Source organism: Mercenaria mercenaria, chromosome 11, assembly GCF_021730395.1.
Source record: "Mercenaria mercenaria strain notata chromosome 11, MADL_Memer_1, whole genome shotgun sequence".
Classification (NCBI taxonomy): domain Eukaryota; kingdom Metazoa; phylum Mollusca; class Bivalvia; order Venerida; family Veneridae; genus Mercenaria; species Mercenaria mercenaria.
This window is the reverse complement of record NC_069371.1, coordinates 16,568,940-16,581,684: the sequence shown is the minus strand read 5'-3', so window position 1 is coordinate 16,581,684 and position 12,745 is coordinate 16,568,940. Positions and strand designations below refer to the sequence as shown.

At 34.4% G+C, this 12,745-nt stretch overlaps 1 long non-coding RNA gene across 2 annotated transcripts; it reads right to left on the bottom strand.

The window, feature by feature from the left end:
* Positions 1 to 1,524: 1,524 nt before the first annotated feature.
* On the bottom strand, positions 1,525 to 3,850 carry LOC128547044 (uncharacterized). 2 transcript variants are annotated; one of them, XR_008366274.1, is made up of 3 exons: positions 3,660 to 3,850; positions 2,932 to 3,065; positions 1,525 to 2,279 (listed from the first exon to the last, which is right to left on the bottom strand). It is a non-coding gene; the product is annotated as an uncharacterized LOC128547044 (long non-coding RNA). The 2 variants fall into 2 exon arrangements; XR_008366273.1 differs by having other exon boundaries at positions 2,932 to 3,850.
* Positions 3,851 to 12,745: the final 8,895 nt, after the last annotated feature.

Below are 12,745 nucleotides of genomic sequence, written 5' to 3'. Positions count from 1 at the left end.
GGGCCCCCTCGTACAAATCGTTTACCCTCGAGTTTCAATGCACTTTCTATTACATGTTTTTCCCTAATGAAGGACAAGACTTGGGGTATCTTTCTCTAGCACGAGATCTTTCCCCGCTGGGTATGCAAGAATAGAGAAATCTTGCAAGAGACCTATTTCACACCAAATTGCTGTTTAGTGTCGGCGCCGAGGATTATTTCCAGTAACTGTATCATTACCGAACTTGTCGTCTGGAGTATGACTTAACAAATTGCCATTTTTCCTGGACTTTGGTATGCAAAAGACTGTCTGTTGCAATATGTTGACACGTGGTTTATTCGCACCAATAGTGCCTGACCTTCTCCGCACTTCACCACATTGTTCACCTTGACAGCGTGATAGTTATATTATGGTAGACAATAATATGTTGTGGCCTTTCAAATATTAATTTAGTTTTGTGTGAGTTATAGTAGTCGCAACTTGACCGCGATGGTTGTCCTATGGCTGATTATTCATATCGATTATTTCATTGTAGAAATAAGGGGTACTTAGGGTGGCCGTTTATATTTATATGGAATGAATTTTTATACAGCGTTTTACGTACACACCTTTTCAATAATAGGTTGTGCCTCATTATGTATTATAACACAAAGGTCAACCATCGGGGTCAAGCTGCATCCACTATACCAACGATAACTGAATCTTGGTATTTATAACTTTGAAGGGCACCAGTCAGTGTAGACACACCAAGTAGGAGCAGTAGCTTGTTTGAGAAAACATAAAAATAACATTAGATTCCGACAGTTCAAAACATTCAATGAAGCTGAATTTAGCCGCTGAATATTCTTAAATTATGCCACTACGCACGTTATTTATGTTAACAGTCATACGTTATATCAGGCCTAAGACCACAGTTATTTTTACTATATGTTCTATATAGGCACTGGACACTATAGCAATTTTGCATGCATTCCAACCCCTATAAAAATACCTGAACTCAACAGAACTATCCAAGAGAAAAAATTCCAGCCACAGTAAACATTGGGTTGACCGGCTCTTTTTTCCACCATTTTGAACCAAATCACATGCGTATGAAGAATACTCTCTAGATGGCCGCAAACAGGCAAAACAGGCCTTATCAAAAAGTCATGTTATGCATATTCTGACATTTTCATTCTGTCAAATTGTACATGTACCTACTATTTCATATCTCCTCTATTAAATCATGCCATTTATTGCAGGTCTTTCAGTCAAAAATTCACCAATATTCACCATCAAACAGAGGAACTATTTTCCGCGTAACCACTTCCGTATTGTGGTCAACCAAGGGCAAATAACTGTGGTCTTGTGCCTATTTAGACCTATTTTTCTCTCCAAACTAAAAAATATTTTACCAGTATAATCTCAGATGTATAGCAAATTAAATCTGAAAGTTACACCTTTGTTGAACTATGCACTAAAATTTGACAGCTTCCAATGTTACACATGGTATCGGTCAAATCTGAGCAAAAAAAAAGTTCGCGTACTTTTCAGATGAAAAAAACGCAAAATTCTATAACTTTTTTGTTTGATGAGATTTTCACCCAAAATAAAAAACAGCATGTTTCCTTAATATACATCTATCCAAATTAAGAGCCACTTCAAGTCTGATTACAATATCACTGTTCCAATTTTAAGGAAAACTATTCATATTACAAAAAGCACGTCAAAACGCAGAGTCTACTCACACGAAAAAGTAAAATGTGAACTAAGAAAAATCCTGTAGCTGTCAAATTTGCCCTTTTTAAGCAGCCCAGTATGTGGCAAATATGAGAATGAATAGCTTTTGTACATATATGTGTCATATACTTTTCAGTGATCATTCATTTATGGCTACCCTAGGTAAAATGAGCCAAACAGCTCTGAAAAATCCAATATGTGAGCTTACTAAAAAGCTTATGAGTCTTTCTGGAATGAATATTTCACTCAAATCTTACAGTTTACAGGCATTCAGTGCACTCTGTAAATGAAACATGCACACCATGACCATTTACACTGCACAAAATCTTACACTGTGTATCACAGCTGAGCATTCTGGCAAAACAGCCCCTATCTCTATAAAGAATGATTTTAATGTACATCACTGCCTGCTGAATGTTCCAAACTGGCTTAATTTCAGCAAAAACCTTAATAAATATCAACCTGAGAAAATACAACTGGTGCTCCTAATTTTTCCTGTGACTAATATCAATGGAAGTGACCCTTCGTGTGACCGAACCAGGATCTTCTGTGTGACTGGAAGGCCTTCGGCCGAACAACATCTGAAATATGAGTCGAGCTAGTCATAATTTCTTAGAATGAATACTTAATCAGTTTACATGATTGTATGTATGTGCAAACTATATTTCAAAACAATCTGACTGCAAAGAAAGTGTGAAATGCTAAAAAGTGCCCCTCAAAGCAACTTTTCTATGAATATGTATATCACAGTCTCCTTTCCCCATACTGAAACTGTCATAATGTAATATAAAACCTCAAATTCAAGTCTTATGTAAGTAAAATGTGTCATAACAAACAGTCTGAATAACAAAACTATCAATCACAAAGCAGTCTGTCCAGTTTCCTTACTTTACTGACTGCTAGATCTGAAGCAATGTTTACTATTTTCAGGTGAAATTAGCTACAGTCAGAACTGAGTATTCACACTGGGAATACAGCTTACTGCATCAACAATTATGAACAAATTCCTGTCCAATTTCATGGTAACTGATTATAAATGTTATCTCACTACCACACATGATCTAGAAAGTAGTCATTATGGCAAAACTGGCTGAAATAATGTTATTACACTACAATTCTATTTTCTGTTTTTTTTTTCGCTTGCCGATGCAATTTAATGAAGTCTATTAAATTTTACAAAATCACAGAAAGTACCTGATCTTGATTAAAAGCATCTAAAATGAAATTATTTACCCATTCACAACACCGAACAACTCTCTTCGGTCAAATCTGAGAAGCTGTAGACATATATGTACAAAGGCGGTCAATCCCCGTCTATGCGACAAACTTCACATTGTCCGAGCGCTCTCATTTCAGGTTTTTAGGTACTAAAAGTGTAAGAAATCCAACAGAATAAGTAAATATACAATTCAGGACCTCAGATATGATGATTTATGCTCAATTAAGCATTAAGGAAACCAATATGCAAGTCTAGTGTGTGAAAATCTGCCTGTTTTCCTTCAAAATCAATTAAAATATGCCAATTTCAGGCCTAATCTGTCCAATTTTCAAGCCCTTGAACTGATTTTTCTTGCACAGATTATGATTACACATATTTCACTATTCAGACTGTGTGTACTGTGTAAATTCAAGTAACCAAAAGAGCAATTTTATGTAAACAAGAATAGCAAAAAATACATATCTGACTTTATGTCAGATTTCCTCAGTCGCAGCTCAAATTTCTAAAAAATCAAAAAATATCACATCGCGGCATTTGTAATACCCCATTTTGTTTTCCGCATACCGGTTTCAAACAAAGAACTTATAAAAATGCATTTCATGCATGAAAACCTGCAAAATTAGAAAAAATCCAGAAATATGTAAACTGAAAGTAGGATTTTTCACAAGTTTCAAGTGCATGTAAACTTTTTATCCAAACTGAAGCAATTTCAGCAAATGTAATGATTAATCTAAATATTTACCAGATTTCTATGCCTACCAGCCATTCACTGTCAAAATTTCAGCCATGTAGATTGAAAAATAACAAAAATATTGACAATTTACTTTCTGACATTTTCCACTATATCAGGCCTAAGACCACAGTTATTTTTACTATATGTTCTATATAGGCACTGGACACTATAGCAATTTTGCATGCATTCCAACCCCTATAAAAATACCTGAACTCAACAGAACTATCCAAGAGAAAAAATTTCAGCCACAGTAAACATTGGGTTGACCGGCTCTTTTTTCCACCATTTTGAACCAAATCACATGCGTATGAAGAATACTCTCTAGATGGCCGCAAACAGGCAAAACAGGCCTTATCAAAAAGTCATGTTATGCATATTCTGACATTTTCATTCTGTCAAATTGTACATGTACCTACTATTTCATATCTCCTCTATTAAATCATGCCATTTATTGCAGGTCTTTCACTCAAAAATTCACCAATATTCACCATCAAACAGAGGAACTATTTTCCGCGTAACCACTTCCGTATTGTGGTCAACCAAGGGCAAATAACTGTGGTCTTGTGCCAACTGTTTTCCTAAGAAGTCATCGGCATTTGTGTATCATAATGTTTTGAAGTGCAAAATATTCTTTAGTTTTCACCTGGAAATAAGCTGGCAAGAAAAGACTGTTTTTTTTATTTCATGCTGATACTAGTACAACTTTACAAATAAAACACGTTTGAATTAAAAATGCATTTCTCAAAAGTAAATGTTTTGACCCTAACACTATATAAATTTTACTATATTTGTTTATTTTATATGTTTGAAAATATTTAAGGTGATTTGTTCTATGTAAAAGCTGTATAACTGTAAAGTTTAACATATAATACATATAATATATTTTGCATTATTTTCATTTAGTAAACGCAATAAGATTTTAAAGACAAATAAGAAAACCCAGACGTAAAATATTTGATTTTCACTCGTTTTTTATCACTTATGTAATTATCATCTCACGGGATATTTGTAACGGATTAAGCACTGGTGTAAGCACAAACATATGAACATGATGAAACACTGTATTGGTTTCACATTCAGACTATTATTTATCTAGCACTAATAATATAATACAAGTTTTAAACCTTATCATCGGCGATTTTAGTGGACCCATGAAAGATCCAATTCTGAATGGCTTAAATGTGCAGTCTTTTTTATTTATTCCAACAATTAAAGTGGTTTTATATTTGTCGTATTTCACTTCGTTCTGATTCATTATATGTAGACTCCTTTTAAATTGATTTTTTTGGCATTCTTCGAAGATATAGTTCAAATTCCATGATTTATCAGCACATCCAGACTACTATATAGTATTCTATCACTTTATTTCAAAACGTCTGTAATTTGCTTTGTTGAAGAAATGACAGAACAAATGAAATACCAGTTACGACTTAATGCAGCTAAATTACTCTTTGATTGCATAGTCTGACACTTAATGGTGCACCCAACCTTTGTAAATTATATGTAAGGAAGCAATTTCAGTCCAGCAAGGAATACCGGTATCTCATGAATGTGACAGTAATAAGAGAAAAAAACTACATCTGCTTATGTATACTTAGCATACAATAGTCATGCAAAATGTCGAAAAAAGGACGCATTATGTTTTAGCCCTTTATGGGAGGACAGACCGTTGAGCGTGCGAAAAAAAATATGTGTCAGCTCCAAATTTGGAGTATCTTCGCTCAGAATTAAATCAAAATTATGTAAAATATGCATCTCTATAACATCTAGGTCAACTTCGATAAGAGGTATCTCCAGAGTTATGACCACTAAGTCTGTCAAAATAGCCAAATTGGACAGTGTCCGCTCGATAACTAGAATATTCTTTCTCAGAACTAAACAAAAGTTACACAAAATATGTATCTCTATGAATCTAGGTCAAGTTCGATAACTATACAGGAAGGACCAGTATCTCCAAAGTTATAGCCCTTAAATAGGTCTAAATTGCCAAAATTGACAGTGTCCGCCTTTTAACCAAAGTAATATTTCTTTTATTTTAACCATACAGATGATGCAATATTATACAATTTAGGTCAAGTTCGATAACAAGACAATTAAGACTAGTACCTGAAGCGTTATGATCCTTTAACTCGTCAAAATTACCAAACTCACAGTGTCCGCTCTATAACTAGTCTAAGAGTAATTTTTCTTAGAGCTAAACTAAACCTACATATGTGTTCTTTAATAGGATCTAGGTCAAATTCGATATATAGCCAGTCCGTCCCATTAAGTATCTTCAGCATCAAGCCAATATTGACAGTTTCTTCTTGATAATTACTAAACTATTTTTCTTGATATCCGCAGTATTGCACAGAAGATATATAACTATACGTTTTAGATAAAGTTCATTAACAAGTTAGAGAGTTACGGTCCCTTACTTAGTAAAATTGAAAAATTGAGTGTGTCTTCTCATTAACTTGAGCCCTTCTTATTCAGTTTTACCGGCCGCGATTACTGTGTATACGGGCATAATATCACAGCCAAGTTAGTTAATCAGGCCTGAAAATTGACAATGTCAGCTCCCTAGCAACTTGAGCAGTTTTTTCCCAATGTTCACTTTACTGGATCACAATGTTTATAGACTTGATAACTTGGCCGAGTTTGATAATGACCTTTGGGTTAATCGAAAATGGGAAACATTTTAAGATGTATATTCGTATAATATGGTCAAATTTACTTAGCAAAAACAAATTACTATTTTCAAAAGTATATATATCTATATTCGTACATTAAAACTAAAATAAAACATAAAATGAAAAAAAAAATGTTTATACACTTTGATATGATTTGAAGTATTACTAACAGAAATGATAATAATTAACTGTCACTAACAGAACAGAACAGAACATACCTTTATATACTCTGGCCCACCCGCTTAGCTCAGTAGGTAAGAGCGTTGGTCTACGGATCGCGGGGCCGCGAGTTCGATCCTCGGGCAGGGCTGATGTTCTCCGTGGCTATTTGATAAACGACATTGTGTCTGAAATCATTAGTCCTCCACCTCTGATCATTCATGTGGGGAAGTTGGCAATTACTTGCGGAGAATAGGTTTGTACTGGTACAGAATCCAGGAACACTGGTTAGGTTAACTGCCCGCCGTTACATGACTGAAATACTGTTGAAAAATGGCGTTAAACCCAAAACAAACAAACAAACAAACCTTTATATACTCAAAACCATTACAGTTATAAGAATATACAACGCGATGCATTTATACAGATTCATATGACATGGTGATTGTTGTGTGTACATTGGAAAAAATATTTACATAACAAAATAACTGAGTGAAAAAAATTGAATGCTTACAGAAGGAAACTATGTAATAGGAACAGAGAGAGAGAGAGAGGGAGAGGGGAAAATGTAAAAATGTTATCACCAATTATATAGCCTATTAATATTTTGCTAAGATTTTCAATTTCTCACTCCAGAAAGTTCGATATAGAATGTTTGACAATGTTACTCACTATGATTCTGTAATACGCACGTGCACTGATAATACATGTGATGCATCATCCTTTAACATTTTTTCATTCCTGCGTAACCACGTCAACCAAAAACAAGATTGGAGGCTGCACGTTGAGCTCGTGCTGTGACGACCGTTATCTGTGTAATTCCAGCGTTGAATTTTAGTGATACTTGCAAGTTTTACAACAGTTTCATTGCCGCGGATCTACTTTACTATTTAAATATTGATAAAAATCGAGACTTTTATATCATACGCAACACAAGGTTTACACAAAATTAAAGCCATCCAAATATTTTAAAAGTAGTAATATCTCAAGTTTCAGAAATTAACATACTAATGAAAAAATATATACTTCTGCGTCACTCTAAGTTTACATATGGTATGTTTAACAGTCCTAGGTTCTACTGTTTGAGCCCCTGACAACCGAATTATATTATAATATATACTAGATGGAAATGTAAAAGCGTATTGAATTCATATAATATATTGTAGTTTGTACATATGATTAGTCGTAAAATAGATTAAGGTGCTATTTGATGGAACGTAGTTGAAATAAAGTTAATTTTATGCTGTATTCATTCAAGTTTTAAGTTTGCATTTCGTATACGTTTAATATAGTAACTGTACAATATCATATTGCTAATTTTCAGCCGATATTTTTCACTGATGTCGAAGACAATAAAACATTCATCGATCTTAAGACCAAAATTTCAAATATATAATATAATTTTCTAAATATGTAGTAAAACTGTTATTTTGTAACGGCAGAGCAGCTGCATACAATTAAGTGCAGGTATTGTCCAACTAATTTAGCAGTTTTAATTTATATTACAAATGTATTTAATACTGAGTTTCTGGAATATAAGCACGCATAAATACATTATCTTTCACTTGCGATACAATATATTCTAATCCAACTTAACAGTTGCTTTAAACAGTCCAGTCGTCTTCTATTGATCAATTAACGATGATCATCCATACTGAAGCAAAGTTGTCTTAAATCAATAAAATATGTAATTTTAAAAAGTCCAAATGTAATTCCAAATGTAAAGTAGCATGAACATTTACTTTGCCGTTGCCAGACGCGCAATTTCTGAAAAGAAGTTAAATACTAGCGATGTGAATTAACATCAGTCTACAAAACAGCACTGAAGATATATATGTTGTCAAATTATACAACACAGAAGACTCTATTTAAATGTTGCCCTGCTAAATTTCTAAAATAGACCTGTCCGTCATTCAATTTAGGCAATGCCATTTATTATAAGAAGGGGTATTAACTGAAAACGTACTGACTGAATAGCGGACAGTGCAGACCATGATCCGTGCAGGCTGATCTTGGTCTGCACTGGTCGCAAAGGCAAAATCACTTCCCGCCAGACGGCTGATCTTGGTCTGCACTGGTTGCAAAGGCAAAATCACTTCCCGCCATCAGGCTTGGTATGCACTGGTCGCAGTCGCAAAGGCAAAATCACTTCCCGCCATCAGGCTTGGTCTGCACTGGTCGTAGTCGCAAAGGCAAAATCACTTCCCGCCAGACGACTGATCTTGGTCTGCACTGGTAGCAAAGGCAAAATCACTTCCCGCCATCAGGCTTGGTATGCACTGGTCGCAAAGGCAAAATCACTTCCCGCCAGACGGCTGATCTTGGTCTGCACTGGCTTGGTATGCACTGGTCGCAGTCGCAAAGGCAAAATCACTTCCCGCCATCAGGCTTGGTCTGCACTGGTCGCAGTCGCAAAGGCAAAATCACTTCCCGCCAGACGACTGATCTTGGTCTGCACTGGTAGCAAAGGCAAAATCACTTCCCGCCATCAGGCTTGGTATGCACTGGTCGCAAAGGCAAAATCACTTCCCGCCTGACGGCTGATCTTGGTCTGCACTGGTCGCAAAGGCAAAATCACTTCCCGCCAGACGGCTGATCTTGGTCTGCACTGGTCGCAAAGGCAAAATCACTTCCCGTCAGCAGGCTTGGTCTGCACTGGTCGCAAAGGCAAAATCACTTCCCGCCAAAATCACTTCCCGCCAGCAGGCTATAAGTTAACTGGTCTTCTCGCTTCTATGCAAAGAGGTATTCACAAGTACTTACGTCGGTGTCGACAATAAGCTGGTAATAAACACCTTCGTTTGAGGGTTCCCTCTTTCAATTGCAATTAAGATTAGTTGACTAGGTTTTTAATTTCTTCTTAACCTTTATTTTGTATATATTTAAACTTTCTCTGAATGCATTAAGGTAAATGTTTGTCCTTGTGTTGTGATTTCCATCCTTAATATTTACAGTATTATAATGTATAAGCTGAGGTGCCACTGTAAAATTCATTAAAGAATAAATGTATTACAATATACTACATGTATTTCACTGAATTATTATCGAAAAATTAGAGTGAAATATATCTGCGTTTTTTTTACAATGAAAGCATCAAATATATTTCTAAATGGTAAGCAACTATAAAATGGGTAAATTTTGTCATCACAGGTAAAAAGAGAAAATTTGTTGTTGTTTTTTACATGTAAGATAAAAAATATCTTTCACTCACAAGTATCATATCTTATGCTATGCCACTCGTGAAAATATTGCATCTGGTGTTCCCTCTTAAAAGATATTCCAGTTATGACCCAGTACTTCGGACTCTCTCTCTCTTCCTATATTTCATTCTATTTTGCTTTCTCTTAATTTCTACAGTTAGGTCATTTCTACTTCTTCCCCAACATTGTTGTTATTCATTTTGTTTTGCTTCGTTCTCTTCCAAATACATTCCAAATACATTTTGTCTTTGCTCTTTTCATGAGAATACAATGCAATCAATAATATAAATTTTCCTTTACTTTAAATACACCTTCGGAGAAGGACCGGATGAACTTGTGCTGCAACCGTTTTACCTTTCCTAGAATGTTTTGTATATGTTCTGTATATGTACATTGTATATGTTAATTGTAATAAAAAGGAAGAAATGAAATATGTTTAAATCGAATGCGAATAGGATATTTCTTTGTTCCAATGTATGACCGACCTGACCGATTCCGAATATATTCAATTTCCAAGCCAGTGTTCAGATTTATACATGCACAGAGTCCAGAGAAAACAGAAGGTAAACTTTAATACACTCGCTAGAATACTGCTTCTCAGTATATTTTCCACAGTTTGACTGAAGAGCATGAATAATATAAGTGCATGTTAACCTAAATAAATGTCACTACCTGGATCTATATTTAGAACCTCCTACAAAAATGCCAAGAATAATCTTCCTTAATGGTAAACTTAAATAGCTTAATATTGATTTTAGAAATAATGAGTTCAGCGAAATAAAATAGACCGTATTAAAGATATACTTTCATCGCATGTCAGCACACAATGCCTTTGAATTTTGGCTGTTTTTTTCTCTTGTTAATGAACATCCTGGCAAGAACAAAACAAAATACACCTTCGCATGCTTATTAGCAGTATAAGTCTTACAGTGTCAGACAGATTTCTGTTTTGATTTTTACTCGTACAAATAGCAAAAAAGGTACCTAACATTCTAAATATGAAAAGCAATTACGCATATAAATAACATTTAAGAGTATAGTAAAAACAAGGAAGAATATCCAACAGGGAAAGCCACGTTCTAAAAACGCAGTCTCCCCAAACGCGAACACGATCAACACAGACACACACAAAGCAAACACACAAGAACAAAACAAACAAGTAAAGGTACACAGCGGTCTTGTTTGATCATTTTGGAGCATGATGTTTAAGATTTTTTTAAACTTCTTAGTCAACTCTTGCAGATAGTCCTACCTATCAAACAAATGACGACCCTTTGAAGGCATGGCACGCAACCGAGTAAATACCAGACTCGGTTTGAGTCACTGGTATAGATCCGATTTTATTTGAGATGAGCTTATGTCAACGAAAAAACGTTGTCAAATATACATACATATTTTATGACAGCAGATGATTTTTAAATTCTTATAGTTAAGATCCACTATTTAAGATGAAATTCAGGAACAATGCTTATTTGCCATCTCACACAATATATATAGAAACAGGAAAAAACAAACTATTCAATATCTACTTCGAAATTTGACATTATAATGAAATGACTCATCACCAAATTTTAGCCATACATTTAGTTCACGGGTGTCATACAGGTGCATTGACAAATACCAGGTAGGATTATTGCTTGTGCCAAGATGATTGCTAGTAATATATTTAAGAAGTAGGATGGAAGCAGTGTATAAGAAGTTGTTTCAGATCAGTGATGAATTTTATATCTTCAATGATTTGCATCTGAAATAGTTAATAAAATACAATAACCGAGATATACACTACCTATCATGCTCTTTTAACACTACATTCATTACTACTAAACACATATTGTATGCTGATGAGGTGAATTGTACATGTCACTGATATGCAATAATTTTGGATATAGGTTCTAATCTGGCATCTGCGTTTATTTTTTCTTTTCTTTTTTAACTTGATATTACGCCGATCCGATTTTAGTTCAATCATTAACATATTATTCTGTGTATACTGCTAAGGAATTCACTTTGGTTTCTGAAACAAATCTGCATTGTTTTCTAAAGGAATAAAGAAGGAACAGCAATAGGCGAAACCTGTACTTTACACAGTATTAGTTGAAATATAAGGCTAAAAACCATTTTTGAACCTACAGCTACATTTAAGTTAAAAAATCATTTGCAAAAAAAAAAACAAAACAACAGCCGACTCTGACTTGGAAATTCTTCATAATCTTAACATCTTACACCTGATTTACATTTTTTTTACAAATCCCATTTGATGACGCGCATTCAAGATTTCAAATATATATGTATATATTTAGTAAAGCGGGTGCATTCGTTTTGAAAAATAAATGGATGGTCTCGGCCACGTTTGTTTACAACGTTTTTTTGGTGAATATCACTCATTGTCAATTACCTAGAACAATGGGAATCACTACGTGGTTCTGATATTGAATACAAAGGAAGGTTCAATTTATATTTTTGTTTTTGTTTTAATGACTGAACTATATTCTGTAATGTACAGAATGTTTGTTTAAAATCAGTCTCTAATTATGTGAACAGTTTTGAGAATTTATTTTGTCACAGGTTTTACAATCTGTCAAAAGATTCTTTCCTTCAATATATTTGACACGTATCTCCTATGACACAGTAGTGCTTTCCTTTGTTTCAAGTGAATATAGCTAACAAGTTGATTTGTTTCTTATTTGAACTGACAAAAGCCTTAAAAATACAATAACATAATGTGAAACCAAATGTATTTTGCAAATAGACGTCATAATATGACATGCATTGACAACTACTAGGCAAAAAACTGATGTCAACAAAATGCAGTATGTTTACAATATTATTCCATTACAGAATAATCACACGCCACAAAATGAAAAAGACATCGAACATTTTCTTGTTTTGCGGTTTGTGGGGATTTTGGCCACCCTCAGAAATACACTGCGAAATAGAGACCTTTACCACATTGTAGACTGAAGTGAGTTTTCTAGATTTCCAATGTATTTCTTTCCGAGATCGCGACTGTAATAAGTTACGAATTCAGTATGAACAAATAACAGAAAATAAAAACGCCAGAACA